Below are 17,882 nucleotides of genomic sequence, written 5' to 3'. Positions count from 1 at the left end.
ATTATGCATCTAAAGTGAAAAACCGCTAATCAGTCCCATCATGCCTCAACTGAAAATCATCCATCTTGTGGGAATAAGAAAACTGAAGGGAAAAAAGAGGCCACCAACAAAATGAAGACTCAACTCCTGCAGTAGTCATGGTGGGCTAACAGGTCCTGCAGGTTCTGGGGTGCGGACACCTGGGCACACAGCCTCTCCCTGATGTGGGCCCCACTCCTCTCCTGGGTCGGCTCCTGGACAAGTGGCGCAGGGGGACCAGGTTGTTCCAGGTCATCCTCAGGCAGCTCCATGATGTCCCCATGGCTGAGGCAGATGTTGTGGAGGACTGTGCAGGCCAGGACAACATCGGAGCAGAAGCCTACCCTCACCTCCAGCGCCTTAAAAAAGATGGAGCGCCAACGAGCCTTCATCATTCCAAAGCTCCTCTCGATGATGTGGCGTCCTCTGGAGTGCGCCACGTTGAATCTTTCCTGCACCCTGCCTTGCACAGGACGCCTGTACGGCGTCACAATGGAGATGGGCTGCTCCAGGCAAGGGTAGCCTCCATCTCCCAGCAGGAAGTAGCCAGGTGGGGGGTACAGGGAGTGGGTGTACACCGGGCTGTTGCGCAGGATGCGTGTGTCATGCACCGACCCTGGATAGCCCACAAACACATCCAGGAACCTCCCGCTGCTGTCGCAGATGGCCTGGAGCTGGATGGAGTAGAATTGCTTGTAATTAAAGTAGTCTACCTTGTTCCGCTTTGGGGGCTTGATGCGAATGTGGCATCCATCGATGGCCCCTACTGCCCTGTTGAAGGCCCCATGGCGGGCCAGCCGGCCGAATCCCTGACCCACTGTGTCAAGGGTGTCTGGGGGGGGGAGAGCAGATGATCTTGGACCTGGCCTTTCGGACCCTCTTGCCGATCCTGTGCACCACTCTGTGGATGGTGCTCTTGGGGATGTCAAAGGCCCGCGCCGTCACCCGGTAGGACGCTGCATGGGCCAGCCAGAAGATGAACACGAGCACTTCCAGGTTGTGTCCCCAGCCATGGTCCTTCTCCTGGTGCAGGAGGCCCAGTACACCATTGAAGGCCTGTCAAGACAACCTGAAGTCAGGCCTCATGTCTCTCTCAGGGTCCAGGTAGACCCTCAGGGCAGGCGCCAGCCTGTTTAGCCTGGTGTATGGGCCGCGTGGGTGGGCCTGGGGGTGCAAGAGAGTAATATGTAAGTGAGTGAGTGAGTGAGTGAGTGAGTGGACAGGGATTTCAGATGCTGCATATCACACACATGCAATCAAGGGGTTGTGGCCTATTATCTATCAATCAATCAAACAAACAAACTTTATAAAGCACTTTTCCCATTTACACTGAATTGTTACAGTGTCTGCATCACCTTTTTTTCCCTAGATATGATGTTGGGTTAACTAGGACAGTAGTTCAATGTGTAGTTGTTAATTACCTGTATTCCAGTCACCATGGCCAGTAACTGGCCAACACAAGCAGTGTTTGCCAGTTGGCCATTACTTTCCTCCGCAGAATTGATGTGGATCCTTCTGCGCCTCCTCAAACACTGCCTCCGTCGCAGATGCTGAAGGAGATAAAGAACAATACAGAGTCCCTGCATCTTTAAATCTGACGTCAGTCATGTGCCCCGCTGGAAGTGCTGTCCCATTACCTTTTATGCAATTCAGCGCCCTTGCACCCTCTGGCCCTTCCAGCTGACGTCAATTAAGTGCTCAGGCCTCAGGCCACAAGTGCGAGGGGCCGCAAGTGCGGTTTGCGCACTCAGATTGGGATTCAGCTTTCATATTCAGACAGCATCTAATAATGGGAGCGCCCATTTAAAGGGGTAGTGTGCTATTTCAGATATATGCAAAATTTGGTACGCATATCTATTTCATCGAAACAAAAAAAATTATCTTGGAGCCACACGCTAAGTCCAACTGGAAGTCGGCTATTTTGATCGTACTCGTTTTCTCATCGTTTTTGCCATTTCCATGCCTCGTACTTTAACAAACTCCTTAAGATTTCAGCCCATTGACTTCAAATTCTGTCAGCTTCATCTGTAGACCTTTCTAATCAATAGTTATCAAATAAAATTAACTTTCACCAAACACCCTTGCCATGGCGCCACAGCGAATTTCAGTGTCTCACCATAAAACAGGAAGTCCTCATAACTACTACATTATCCGATTTAGACCAAATTGGTCACGCTTTATGAAGGTCGCGTCCTGAACACATCTGTAGGTCAGTATTGAGTCATACTTATAGCACCGCCTACAGGTCAAGCAGGAAGTCATCATAACTACTACATACATTGTCCGATTTACACAAAATTTCTCACGCTTCATCAAGGTACCGTCCTGAACACATCTATGTTTCAGTATTGCGTAATACTTATAACGCCAACTATTGGTGAAACAGGAAGTCCTCATAACTCCTCCATACATTATCCAATTTGTCCGATATAGCTCACGCTTCATGACGGTTCTATCCTGAACACATCTATGTGTCAGTATTGCGTCATACGTATAGCGCCACCTATTGGTGAAACAGGAAGTCCTCATAACTCCTGCATACATCATCCGATTCGTACCAAATTGCTGACGCTTCATGAAGGTCGCCTTCTGAACGCATCTATGTGTCGGTATTGAGTCACACTTACAGCGCCACCTACTGGTGAAACAGGAAGTCCTCATAACTCCTACATACGTTATCCGATTTACTCAACATTTCTCACGCTTCATCAAGGTACCGTCCTGAACACATCTATGCTTCGGTATTGAGTCACGCCTAGAGCGCCACCTACTGGTGACAGGAAGTTTCTCTCAGTACTGCACATCGAAATAGCACAGCCTTTAACGGCGCGGCACCCCGACACGCGTGGGGTGCGAGGGCCCGCTCACTGCTGCTCGCAGCCCTAGTTACTTTTAGGTTTTAAAATCTGATTTTAAAAGATTGTCAGCCCTCTTTATTAAATAAGAATAAGATCTCAGTTTCAATATTAGTTTATTTGCAACTGGAATGACTACAAAGGGACACCAGTTCGACTTCTCAAACCATCGAATGGACATGGGGATGCCACTGAAGATCCAACCATCAAGCGCGAGTGACTTGTGATGCATCACACGTCAGCTACGATTCCTTCATTGGTTTTGTGCTGCATCCTGGTGTTCAGGCTAACCAACTGTGGCCACCGTCAGGCGGTTATGGGGTCTGAGCCTCAATAAATATTTCCTAACCCACCCTAACCTTACCAGGAATGACGGGGTGAGAGCGGCCCCTGCTGGTGTCACCAGAGACACGCACACAGACACACACACATCTACACCTCCAAGTACACACCGACCAGGCACCAGGCCAGAACAGAAAATAGAGGACTGGAGGATTCTGGCTAGAAAACCCGATGTATTTATAGGAGACACGAACCTAGCCAGAATCCCCCCCTACACCAACCTGCTCGTCCAGATAGATAGCTATCCAGGGGCTACCATCTACCACCTCTTTAAGATCTTGGAGAAGGCTAGCCCCATACCCACCACACAGGTGCTTGTTGTCTCGGTGGGCCTGAACAACAAAGACCACGACCAACGCCTCACTTCTGTCAAACAACTACAACTATTAAAACGGGGTTACCTAACCCTTAAAACGGGGTTCTGGTCCACCTTAAACAGTCCACCTTAAAAAAGTACATTACCTTACACAACACGCAAGTTCAGTGCAGAGTAGAAGAGAGAAGAAAGAAGACACACAAACTAACGGGTGAGTTTAACATTGATTTTTAATCGAAAAAAGTGATGTATCTGGATGTGAAAATAAAGATAAAAGGCTAATGAATCGATTTCTGCCAAGTCTGTGAGGAATATCCTGTGAGAAAAGTTTTTCTATGACTTTTAAATGCCCGTAGCCCTAATGAAATGCGCTTGGACATGCGTTCTTTCACTCGATGTTTGCTTTAATGTAAAACTCATGTACCTTATATGAAAATAAAGAAAAAGGGATGGCGAAATGAATGATATAAAGCATTCCATGCTATATTGTGAGGAAACTTGAGAAATATCGTTGCAAAGTGTTGCCACAAATGGCGGAGAAAAATGTTCTCTAGTTTTTCTCTCAGGATATGGCATTCACATTGAAGACAATATTTCTCAACTTTCCTCACAATATTGCATGAAATGCCTTATATCATTCGATTCCCCATCCATCTTGTTGTCTTTCTTTTCATATAAGGTACCTCACTTTTACATTAAACCCAGCCCGCAAGCAAGACCGCATGTCTCAATGCAAATTAGGCCTACTCCATACTCGACGCTTGCTGGCTGAGTTTTAATGCAAAAGTAATGTACCTTATATGAAATGAAAGACAACAAGATGAGGAATGGAATGATATCAAGCATGTCATGCTATATTGTGAGGAAAATTGTTTCTTATTGTTGCAAAGTGACATTTTTCTTCTCTGCAGATGGCTCTCACTTTGAAGCAAAATTAAACAACTTTCTTGACATGCTTCTATGGCTGTATTCAGTGATATAGATGCACTGTTGTGATAAAATATTAAATGCTAAAATCTGGTGTGTGTGTTTTCTCTTTCAGAATTATTATCATTATCATGCCATCGTGTCCGATTTGCGACAAGGAGCTGTCCGCTGTCAGCGGACACCTCCTCAAAGTCCACCACATCAAGAATACTAAGGAGAGGATGATTGTCCTCCAGCTGGCGCGAGGGACCGTCGGCATCCGCACCAGCCCGTGTCCGGTCCCGGGGTGTGGCCACAGGAAGTCCCATCTCCAGAGGCACCTCCTAATCGGCCACAAGGACTTCACGATGGAGGAGAGGGCTCTGTGGGAGGACCACGCCAGGAGAGATGAGGCCATCAGGCGGTTGGCTGCTCTGCGGGCCACCAACCCAACCGTCCCTCTCATGACCGGTTGGGACGTGGAGGAGGATGAGCTGGCGCCTCTGCAATTGGATGAGGAGGAAGAGGACATCACCGCTGGCCCCTCCTCGAAGAAGCCTAAGGTGTCGGGTCCGTGCGAAAACCCCAGCTGCGTCCGCTACCGTGCCAAGGCGCAGTCGGAGGTCAACGCTCTGCGGTCCCGCCTTCTGCAAAAGGACAACAAGATCCGCCAGCTGCGCCACCTGCTGAGCTACCATCAGCGTGTGGCAATAAGACCGGCTCTGGTGCAAGGGCCAAAGGTAAGAATTATTTCTCTGTATCCTTTCTCTCTATCTGTCTATCTTTATATCTATCTAATACTCACCTCATTTGCTAGGCTGCTGCATTGGTGGAGGAGGAGGACGAGGAGGAGAGGAGGACGAAGTCATCTTTGATGCCGGGCTGCTGTGCTCCCAGCCAGCCACGAGCTCCACCGCGCCAGCCACGAGCTCCCCCGCGCCAGCCACGAGCTCCCCCGCGCCAGCCACGAGCTCCACCGCGCCAGCCACGAGCTCCCCCGCGCCAGCCACGAGCTCCACCGCGCCAGCCACAAGCTCCCCCGCGCCAGCCACGAGCTCCACCGCGCCAGCCACGAGCTCCACCGCGCCAGCCACGATCTCCACCGCGCCAGCCACGAGCTCCCCCGCGCCAGCCACGATCTCCACCGCGCCAGCCACGAGCTCCACCGCGCCAGCCACGATCTCCACCGCGCCAGCCACGAGCTCCCCCGCGCCAGCCACGATCTCCACCGCGCCAGCCACGAGCTCCACCGCGCCAGCCACGAGCTCCCCCGCGCCAGCCACGAGCTCCACCCAGCGGCCGACCTTCCTCAACCCAGGAGGGCTGAATGTTAAGGTCACCTCGGTGACCTTGCCTGGTTCCCCCGCCAAAGACTACTCCCCATGGAGCACCGGGCGTGGCAGAGGGAACCGGATGAGGCTCATTGAGCTGCCTGGTGGCATAGGTAAGGAGTCTTGACTCTTCATACTGTATATTGGATCTCTCTCTCTCTCTCACACACACACACACACACACACACACTCTAAAACGCGCACACACCCAAGGTTTTAATCTAATACATGTGTAATACATGTGTCATTGCAGAGAAAGTGCTGGAGAACTTCAAGCAGCACCATCAAGGGATCAACCCTTCACTTAAACAGCAAGAAAATGCTAAATCAAAAGTCAGCAGGGTCAAGTCCTTCCTTCTTTACATGGGCCATGGTGTGACCAGACTCTCGGACTGGGTGTTCCTGTATAACCTCCCGAGGATGCGGACGTGAGTAGTGTTGTCATTACTCGCTCAGGGCAATTGGTTTAAGTTCAAGTAATCTATTCATTGCCATATAACAAAACTAAAACTATTGATTTTCTTTGTATTTCACCAACTCTGCAGGTTCACAAACACCCTTGTCAAGGAGCACGAGGGGAAGATCACCACAGCCCAGTTCTACCTCACCAACATCCGGCTTTTCCTCCTGTTCCTATCTGAAATCCCGCCCAAACACTGCCGCCTCACAAGGGTGCAGTTTGCAGAGCTGCGTCGGGAGGCCGAGATGAACATGAAGTCGAACATGAAGGCGGTGACCGTGCATCGCATGGAAAATGTGAGAACGAAACAGGACAACCTTCCGCCGAAGGCTGACCTGCTGGAGTTCAAGGCTCAGGACAAGATAAGGATCCCCCAGCTTCTGAGTGAGTTTTCTGTCAGTCAATCAATCAATCAAATCAAAAAATCAAAGTTTTATTTGTATAGCACATTTCATACACAGAGGCAACACAATGCGCTTTACAGAGAACAAGGGAGGTGGGCATACGTCATCATACCGCAACACGCAGTGAGTAAAGATTGATCGTTGTGTCCAATGTTCAATCTTCTGTCTCTCTTGTCTCCATTCTCTCTCCACAGCCAAGCTAAAACGCAAGACGGACGAGGCGACAAAATTCAGCCTTTACGGGTACATGGCCGGGTACTGGGCCTGCTCTTACGGCCACAGGACCGGCGTCTACACTAACATGACGGAGCAGGAGGTCGATGAGGCCAGGCGGCGACACAGCAAGAGCAAGAGCCAGGCAGGCGGCTACCTCATCCACGTGAGTGCTCATTTAATCCATCTGGCAACACACAATTAGAATATTAGTGATTAATCTACCTGACATACTGTGTCAAGTGTCAGCCTGCTCCCCACAGCCTCTCTCTCTCTCCTTCTCTGTCTCAATTTGTATCTTTCTCTCTTGCTATCAAAAGGTCAAAGAGCACAAGACTGCCAAGACGTTTGGGGAGGCCATCATATACATGACAGAGGAGGAATTTGAATGGCTGGACGAGTGGATGAAAAGCAGCGGCAAAAAAGTATTCAGTCTTGATTTAAAAGAACAGGGCCTCGTTTCCCAGAGGCATCGTTAAGGCATCGTAGCGCTACGTGCTTCTTAAGAACGTCGTTAGCTCCACCTCTAGGTGGCGATGCGTTTCCCAGAACCTTCTCAAGCCAAGGTATACCTTGGCTACGAAGGCTCTGGGAAACAGCTCCACCCAAGGTACATCGTAAATCGCCCTTACGATGTACCTTCCGAAGATACATCGTTAGCCTACCTTGGAGCCGAAGCGCTGTTTCCAAGAGCCTTCTTAGCCAAGGTATACCACAGCCAAGGGATACGTTACGAAGGGCGGTCGGACCCCATCGTTAGTGTACCTTGGCGATGCGCTCCGTTCATCCCGTTATAGTTTTAGCTCGATTCGAGCTAAATTACACTTTTAAAAATGAGAGTTGCAATACAGCGCACATCTATCTATCCTACCTGCGCGATTCACATCATTAGTGCACACAAAATACAAAGAACTTGAATGATGAACTAAATGTTATGGCGCCTACAGAACACATCATGGAAATGTTGTTTTGACTACTTTTATTGAGGCAAACGACATATAGGGACTATCCATAGCCTACTATAATCCACTCTGTGAACAACAACAACATTTTCTCATGTAAAGGGATAATCAAGATGGCTTGTCTGGCTGTCATCATACTATGTCAGATAGCCTACCGAAAGATATCCTGGCGAATTGATTCACCTACTTAGACCCACAGTAGGGTAGGCACAGGTGGAATTGATCTCATCAATCAGAGTTTCCTTCTATTTAAGTGTGTCACAAGCAACTCGTGCCTCAGGTAGACATCATGGCTGCATTGCAAAGGATCATTGTGCTCAACCAGAGGAACCAACGGCGACGCCGTCCGCGTAGCGATTTGGTTCATGTGAACCATCACATCCGCACAAATCTCTGCCCTCTGGATGTCCTCTCGGACCGTGCCATCATAGCCAAGTACCGGCTACCACGTGCGGAAATCCAGAGCCTGCTGGAGATTGTGCGACCCCACATCACCAGGGCCACCAGGTGCAACTTCGCCCTCAGCCCCCGAGGTACAGCTCCTGGCAGCCCTACGGTTCTACGCTGTGGGCAGTTTCCTGGAGGTGGTGGGAGATGGACTGGGGCTGAGTAAGGCTTCGGTGTCCCGGAGCGTGGAGGCTGTCACTAATGTCCTCGTGCGTCATGCGCGCACGCATCTCAGTATGCCGGCGACGAGGGAGGACACACTGGCGCGACACCGGGCGTTCCACGCCGTGGCGGGCATCCCCCAGGTGATTGGCCTCGTGGATGGGACCCTGATCCCTGTCACCAACCCGTCCATGTGGGACCAGGCCTTCATCTGCCGGAAGGGGTACCCGGCCATAAACACTCAAGTGGTAGTGGACCACAACGGGCTGTTTATGGACGTCGTCGCCAAGTGGCCAGGCAGCACCCACGACAGCTTCATCTGGGCCAACTCGGGTGTGGGACAGAAGGCTGCCAGAGGGGAGTATGGTAGGGGTGTGTTCCTTGGGGACAGTGGCTACCCTCTCCGAACCCACCTCATCACCCCTGTGGCGGATCCTCTGACCCCAGCTGAGCGGGACTTCAACTCCGCCCACTGCCGCACCAGGAGCCTGGTGGAGCGCACCATTGGCCGGTGGAAACTTCGGTTCCGGTGCATCCATCGGTCTTCAGGGGGGCTGAAGTTAAGACCTGCGAAGTGTTGCGCTGTCATCGTGGTCACAGCAATGCTGCACAACATCCGGGCACGAGCAGGTCTGATGGCGGAGGAGGAGGATGGTGATGATGACGACGGCGGTGACATCCCTCTGCCTGAGCGTGCAGCGCTTTACAACGCGGGTTTCCAGGCCAGGCAGGACATCATCAACATTTTTGCCTGAACCCCCTCCCCCAGGTGTGCCTCCATGACCTTGAAGGCTATACCGGCGGGGGGGTAACCCCCCAGCAGGTGCAACCATGCCGGGCAGGCTTCGGGGTAGAGGTCCCTCCCGTGTGTTGCAACCCCAGGTAGGCTAAGTGTGTATCTTGTACACTGTCTATTCCCATTCTGCATGCATTCCATTCAATGTCGCTAAATTATTTCCCCTCCCTTCCTTGCAGATGATCCACTGCACACACTCACCACACCCACCCACCACACTACATATTCACACTACACACACTCACCACACCCCACCCACCCACCACACTACATACTCACACTACACACACTCACCACACCCACCCACCACACTACATACTCACACTACACACACTCACCACACCCCACCCACCACACTACACTGCACACTCACACCACATGCACTCACCACACCACTCATCCTCCATGACCTTGAAGGCTATACCGGCGGGGGGGTAACCCCCCAGCAGGTGCAACCATGCCGGGCAGGCTTCGGGGTAGAGGTCCTTCCTATGTGTTGCTACCTTGTCGTGGTGGGAAGGCTTGTGTCCATGACCATGAAGGCTATACCGGCGGGGGGGGTCACCCCCCCAGCAGGTTCAACCATGCCGGGCAGGTTTCAGGTAGAGGCCAGACGAAAAGCAACACCTGGCCCTCCAGGTTGGGGGTTGGGCGTGGGGCTAACAACCCCACCCCGGAAAAGGACAACCTGTTCCAGCATTTACACCAAACACATCTTGAATCTCAAGAATAAAATATGTCTGAACCCAAGTTACTAATTCTCTACTGCTCTTACTTCTAATGGTGCGGATGGTTTGTGCGGATGTGATGGTTCACATGAACCAAATCGCTACGCGGACGGCGTCGCAGTTGGTTCCTTTGGTTGAGCAAAATGATCCGTTGCAATGCAGCCATGATGTCTACCTGAAGCACGAGTTGCTTGTGACACACTTAAATAGAAGGGAACTCTGATTGATGAGATCAATTCCACCTGTGGCTACCCTACTGTGGGTCTAAGTGGGTGAATCAATTCGCCAGGATATCTTTCGGTAGGCTATCTGACATAGTATGATGACAGCCAGACAAGCCATGTCATCTGATTATCCCTTTACATGAGAAAATGTTGTTGTTGTTCACAGAGTTGATTATATTAGGCTATGGATAGTCCCTATATGTCATTTGCCTCAATAAAAGTAGTCAAAACAACATTTCCATTATGTGTTCTGTAGGCGCCATGACATTTTGTTCATCATTCAAGTTCTCTGTATTTTGTGTACACTAATGATGTGAATCGCGCAGGTAGGATAGATAGATGTGCGCTGTATTGCAACTCTCTTTTTTAAAAGTGTAATTTAGCTCGAATCGAGCTAAAACTATAACGGGATGAACGGAGCGCATCGCCAAGGGACAGCTAACGATGGGGTCCGACCGCCCTTCGTAACGTATCCCTTGGCTGTGGTATACCTTTGCTAAGAAGGCTATTGTAATTTTTTTAATTTTTACTTGTCAATAACCTCTAAAACGTTAATATAACCATATGAGATAATCCCCTTTCAGGTTTCACATCAAAATAGATTACAACATAGCTCTCAATACACCTTTTAAGCCTTAAACTGTCTTATTGACAGTTAGCTTCGATGAATTTCGGGGGATATTATGGGAATGAAATTGAGCTCCTTGTGACCCTCTTCTTGGGGTTTTCAGATTTTTTCCGCACATTTAGCTTCGATGAATTTCGGGGGATATACTGTGTGGAATTAGTCTCTTGTTTTTCACCAACTCTGGTCTTTTCTTTACTCTCTGGGGTGTTTTGGCTTGTTCTATATTTAGACACTTCTAAACTTAATTTAGATCAGGTTTATATATTGGAACCAATATTTATACCTCTGTCATTTAATCCAATGGGAAGCTTACTTGAAGGGTCCTGTACTACATAACAATATCCAACCTAGTGCCACAGACTGAAGAACGGAGCTGACAGTATAAAAGGAACCCCTCACTTCTCAAGATGACCAGAAGACCAGTGAAACCATGGAGGAGACATGCACAAGAGATAGCCACTAGCCACCTTCACTTAGGAGTTCGATTATTGGCTTTCGCTAAATCTAATTCCGTTTCGTTCCGTTAAATCTAGCAGTAGTCGGAAATTGAAATAATTACTTTTAGGTTTTAAAATCTGTTTTTAAAAGATTGTCAGCCCTCTTTATTAAATAAGAATAAGATCTCAGTTTCAATATTAGTTTATTTGCAACTGGAATGACTACAAAGGGACACCAGTTCGACTTCTCAAACCATCGAATGGACATGGGGATGCCACTGAAGATCCATCAAGCGCGAGTGACTTGTGATGCATCACACCTCAGCTACGATTCCTTCATTGGTTTTGTGGTGAATCCTGGTGTTCAGGCTAACCAACTGTGGCCACCGTCAGGCGGTTATGGGGCCTGAGCCTCAATAAATATTTCCTAACCCACCCTAACCTTACCAGGAATGACGGGGTGAGAGCGGCCCCTGCTGGTGTCACCAGAGACACGCACACAGACACACACACATCTACACACACATACACCTCCAAGTACACACCGACCAGGCACCAGGGGCCTCATTTATCATTGAGGTACGCCTTCTTTTACACGGTCTTTTTCGCGAGTTCAGGCGTACGCCATTTGCCCCCCCCACATTGCGATTTATCAAGCCGTAAGGGCGAAAATTTAGTCGCCTTTCTCCGCGCTTTTGTAGGACACCTCTCAGCTTGCCCTACCGATTTACACGGTGTTCTACGCCCTTCTTGAACACAGGGGGAACTGGCGACGCAGGTGGTGCGTCGGTGAATTACTATGTTTGACGGAGAGAATAAGAGCGACAGTTCATGAACGCACAATCATGTAGGCTACTAGGCCAATTCAGCACAAACATATATCGCAATGCAAGATTAGACGTGTCCTCTAACCGGCTCATTCATGGTTCGATATGGATTTGTTCCCCAAACTGTACCTATGCGCTGTCCCAAACCCTTCCGCGCTATATGTCACACACTTAATGCAGGCACTCCATCAAACGCAAATCATTGACCAATTAGATTGTCATCAATATGTGATCATGTGCAGCTGTCTTGCTGCCCGCTAGGCATATAAATGAAAGTCCCCCTGTGCGTAAAGCTAGACAAGATGAATCCAGCATTACTTGCACTGCTAGTCGAGATTGCACGTGGCGATGGTGGGAGGAGGAGGATTAGGAGGGAGCGGGTGTTCCGCGACCAACACGATCTGCTGGCCCATGATGACGACTGGCTAATAAGCCGATATAGACTACCAAGAGCCGTGCTCTTGGAGCTATGTGCTGAACTGGGACCAGCATTGGAACGGAGCACCCGGCGCACCCACGCAACATCCGTGCCAACACAGGTAGGCCTACGGACCACATACCATATAGAATAATGATGCCAAGGCAGCACTCCCAATAATAATGAAGAATGTGCTGTGAACATTTGGACATAATGAAGTGATGTAAATCCACTTGTCCTGGCACAGGTACTGACCACGCTGGGTTTCCTGGCAACCGGGACATACCAGCGGGAACTAGCCGACAGGTGTGTAATGTGTCTGATAACTCAACATTAGTTTGCTCATCCTTGGCCCCTGCTGGGTATGATCTAAACCTGCTAAATATTTCCCCCATAGGTCTGGAATATCTCAGCCGTCACTGAGCGCCATCATGCCTGCAGTCTGGGATGGCATCCTCAGGATGCACGCTAGGTACATCCGGTTCCCTTACTCTGTGGAGGAGCAGGCCGACACCAAAAGGCGATTTGCAGCAATGGCCGGTCTCCCCAATGTGATTGGGGCCATTGACTGCACCCACATATTGATAAGGGCACCATCCGAAAATGAATACGTCTATGTGAATAGGAAAAATGTGCACACCATAAATGCCCAAATCATATGTGACGCCGACATGCTCATCACAGGTGTAGTGGCACGGTGGCCTGGCTCCACACATGATTCGTTCATCCTGGCACACAGCAGGGTAGGGGCTAGACTGGAGGCAGGCGCTGCGCGTGACGGCTGGCTTGTCGGTGAGTGCATATGCCAATATACATAATCAAACCTGATAAGAATGAGAACCAGTTCTGACTGATGATTCTGTCACCCACAGGCGACAGTGGCTACTACCTGAGGGAGTGGCTGCTGGTTCCCTTCCCGGCCCCTCAGACTGAGCAGGAGACCCAGTTCAATGAGGTACATGCCCGGACCCGCAATGTAGTGGAGCGCACCATCGGCCTCCTCAAGGGCCGATGGCGCTGCCTGGATTCGTCGGGTGGTAGACTCCTCTACCACCCGACCAAGGTCTGTACCATCATCCGGGCATGTACCGTCCTCCACAACGTGGCAGTACGGCGCGGAGTGCACCTCCCTCCGGCCCTCCTCCCACCCCAGAATGTGGACCCAGCCCCTCTGCCTCCTCCACAACATGAGGGGTACCAGCGGGGCCAAAGGGCCCACACTGAGGCAATGCAACAACTATGAACACCTGACAAGTAAGATTTACATTAACCATTTTATTGGGGGTTGGTGAGTGACTGTGTGAGGTGTGTGAGTGCCTTTGTGAGTGACTGTGTGAGGTCTGTGAGTGTGGACGTGAGTGACTGTGTGAGGTCCGTGAGTGTGGAAGTGACTGACTGTGTGTGGGCCGTGACAGCATGTGTGAGTGTATGAAGTGCAGTGAGAATGTCCTGTTGGCCCTGGTGGAGAACTGTTGTGCCCTCCACCAACTGCTGCACAACTGCCCCAATCCCTTCTACCATGTCCCTCTGGGCCCCTAGGGCGTCCGTCTGGGCCTCCAGCACCGCGTCAGAGAGGGAGCCCAGACGGTCTTCCCCAGGGACAGGGACGCTGGCAGCAGGGACCGGGGCGCTGGAGCCAGTGGTGGAGGTGTGGACCGGAAAGTGGAGGCGTGGACGTGGGCGGTGGAGGCGTGGACCGGGCGGTGGAGGCGTGGACCGGGCGGTGGAGACGTGGACCGGGCGGGGGAGGCGTGGACCGGGCGGTGGAGGCATGGACCAGGCGGTGGAGCCAGAGGTGGAGGCGTGGGCGGTGAAGGACGCCATGCTGGAGACGGAGGCGCTGGAGGCATTGGTGGTGGAGGTGGAGGCCGGCGCGCTGGAGGTGGAGGCACTGGAGGTCGTGGCGCTGGAGGTGGAGGCTGCAACCGGCGGGGGCACGACCGTCAGGTCCAGGATCACTGCAGACTCCCCCTCCTCTGAGTCCCACCCCACGTCAGAGTCTGGGAAAACAAGAGTTAATTTAGTTGGGGTTTTTCAGTTAACCTTATTTCCCAAGACACCTTCTATGGTGAAGCCATATGTATTAGTTATGTTTGTCTGTTGCCAGCTTAATAAATGGATAAGTGTGATTTACCGGGGTCGTCTGCAGTGACTGTCCTGTCCGACTCCTCCCCCTCCCCCTCGTCCGCCGGGACAACACCATCCGTGCATTCACGGCCTATGATCTCCCCGATGGTGTCGTCCAACGGCGTGGGAGGGGGTGGTGCCGGGCCCCCACCGGTGCGCACTACTGCCTGTCTGTGGGCAGTAATGCGCTTCTTGGCCTCCCTCTGTAACAATGCTAGTGTTAACATTGCACTACACACGTTGTGGTAGGAGGGTACACATGGGTATGAGATTAGATGTAGGCTATTACAGGAATGACACCCACCTTCAGGTCCGTCCACTTCTTCCTGACCTCCGTGGCACTCCTCCCTGTGGCGCCGGCCACGTTGACCGCCCTCGCCACCTCCAACCACTCAGTGCCTTTGCGCTTGTTGGTGAGGCCCGGGCCATATCTGATTAGATGGGAGAGTATTAATCTCCCATGGGGGACAATGTCTAATGTGGTCCAACATTATGAAGTGATCATCTGGGGTTATTGTTACATGTTTGTGGTCCTAAATCAATCCTAGCCGGCCACATGATGTTGGGAATGTTTGCTTCACTCGCAGCCACATGTTACAGTATGTCCGTGTATGCCCAACCCTAGATGCACAACACGTAGCTAAAGTAGGCTACTAAGCTGTAGGAGCAAACAGACAAACGTAGGCGATTTATACCTTCCGAAGAGGATTGCCTTCCTCACGTGGACCTCACCAACTAGCACATGCACCTCCGTCTCCGAAAAGTTCCTCTTCTTTGCTCTTCGTTCCATGTTTCAATGTACCGCCTGGGTGCTCCACGCTACCTTTTTAAGCCGGTTCCTTCCGGGAAACCACGTTTGTCCACTCATGGTTTTGACCATATATGGTTGGATTAGGGCGTGGAGGGGGCGGAACACGGGGCGCGTGCGCGTACGCTCTCTTCCCCGCCCGTCTCGGATTTACCGTGCAGAAAAGGGCATACGACATTTTTGATAGATCCGAAAAGCGTGTAAATATTCTCGTCGTACGCTACATTGTGCATTTTCCGCGTTTTCGTCGTACGCCCTCTTTTACACCTGAATTTACACGCTCTTTGATAAATGAGGCCCCAGGCCAGAACAGGACAGAAAATAGGGTTTTCTAGCCAGAATCCTCCAGTCCTCTATGTATTTATAGGAGACTCGAACCTAGCCAGAATCCCCCCCTATACCAACCTGCTCGTCCAGATAGATAGCTATCCAGGGGCTACCATCTACCACCTCTTTAAGATCTTGGAGAAGGCTAGCCCCATACCCACCACACAGGTTCTTGTTGTCTCTATGGGCCTGAACAACAAAGACCACGACCCACGCCTCACTTCTGTCAAACAACTACAACTATTAAACAAACAGGCGAAAAGGGTCTTCCCCATGCAAGCATACAGTGGGGCAAAAAAGTATTTAGTCAGCCACCAATTGTGCAAGTTCTCCCACTTAAAAAGATGAGGCCTGTAATTTTCATCATAGGTATACCTCAACTATGAGACAAAATTAGAAAAAAAAATCCAGAAAATCACAGTCTGATTTTTAAAGAATTTATTTGCAAATTATGGTGGAAAATAAGTATTTGGTCAATAACAAAAGTTCATCTCAATACTTTGTTATATACCCTTTGTTGGCAATGACAGAGGTCAAACATTTTCTGTAAGTCTTCACAAGGTTTCCACACACTGTTGCTGGTATGTTGGCCCATTGCTCCATGCAGATCTCTAGAGCAGTGATGTTTCGGGGCTGTCGCTGGGCAACACGGACTTTCAACTCCCTCCAAAGATTTTCTATGGGGTTGAGATCTGGAGACTGGCTAGGCCACTCCAGGACCTTGAAATGCTTCTTATGAAGCCACTCCTTCGTTGCCCGGGCGGTGTGTTTGGGATCATTGTCATGCTGAAAGACCCAGCCACGTTTCATCTTCAATGCCCTTGCTGATGGAAGGTTTTCACTCAATCTCACGATACATGGCCCCATTCATTCTTTCCTTTACACGGATCAGTCGTCCTGGTCCATTTGCAGAAAAACAGCCCCAAAGCATGATGTTTCCACCCCCATGCTTCACAGTAGATATGGTGTTCTTTGGATGCAACTCAGCATTCCTTCTCCTCCAAACACGAGAAGTTGAGTTTCTACCAAAAAGTTCTATTTTGGTTTCATCTGACCATATGACATTCTCCCAATCCTCTTCTGGATCATCCAAATGCTCTCTAGTAAACCTCATACGGGCCTGGACACGTACTGGCTTAAGCAGGGGGACATGACTGGCACTGCAGGATTTGAGTCCCTGGCGGCGTAGTGTGTTACTGATGGTAGCCTTTGTTACTTTGGTCCCAGCTCTCTGCAGGTCATTCACTAGGTCCCCCCGTGTGGTTCTGGGATTTTTGCTCACCGTTCTTGTGATCATTTTGACCCCACGGGGTGAGATCTTGCGTGGAGCCCCAGATTGAGGGAGATTACCAGTGGTCTTGTATGTCTTCCATTTTCTAATAATTGCTCCCACAGTTGATTTTTTCACACCAAGCTGCTAACCTATTGCAGATTCAGTCTTCCCAGCCTGGTGCAGGTCTACAATTTTGTTTCTGGTGTCCTTTGACAGCTCTTTGGTCTTGGCCATAGTGGAGTTTGGAGTGTGACTGTTTGAGGTTGTGGACAGGTGTCTTTTATACTGATAACGAGTTCAAACAGGTGCCATTAATACAGGTAACGAGTGGAGGACAGAGGAGCCTCTTAAAGAAGAAGTTACAGGTCTGTGAGAGCCAGAAATCTTGCTTGTTTGTAGGTGACCAAATACTTATTTTCCACCATAATTTGCAAATAAATTCTTTAAAAATCTTTTAATTTTTTTTTCTCATTTTGTCTCATAGTTGAGGTATACCTATGATGAAAGTTACAGGCCTCTCTCATCTTTTTAAGTGGGAGAACTTGCACAATTGGTGGCTGACTAAATACTTTTTTGCCCCACTGTATATATATGTATAGCCTATTATATGCACAGTTTTGCGCTATTATAAATAAGTATTATTCATTGGGGGAGCTTGGACTCGCTGGGGACTGGTGGAGAGACGCTCTACTGGACCTGACGAACCACCACCTACCCAGAAGCCACTTCATCCTCCAGTTGGCATTCATTTTTGGAATTATAGCTAGATTGTTGGATTGCAAAGCTATGTTATCCATGTGGATTTTTCATCCGTTTATTTCATCATTAAACTGAATTTCTAAAATATAAATATTGTATTGTAGACCTACTGGA

Source organism: Borostomias antarcticus (genome assembly GCF_949987555.1).
Source record: "Borostomias antarcticus genome assembly, chromosome: 34".
Taxonomy (NCBI): Eukaryota; Metazoa; Chordata; class Actinopteri; order Stomiiformes; family Stomiidae; genus Borostomias; species Borostomias antarcticus.
The sequence above is the reverse complement of the archived record's forward strand: the minus strand, read 5'-3'. Positions refer to the sequence as shown.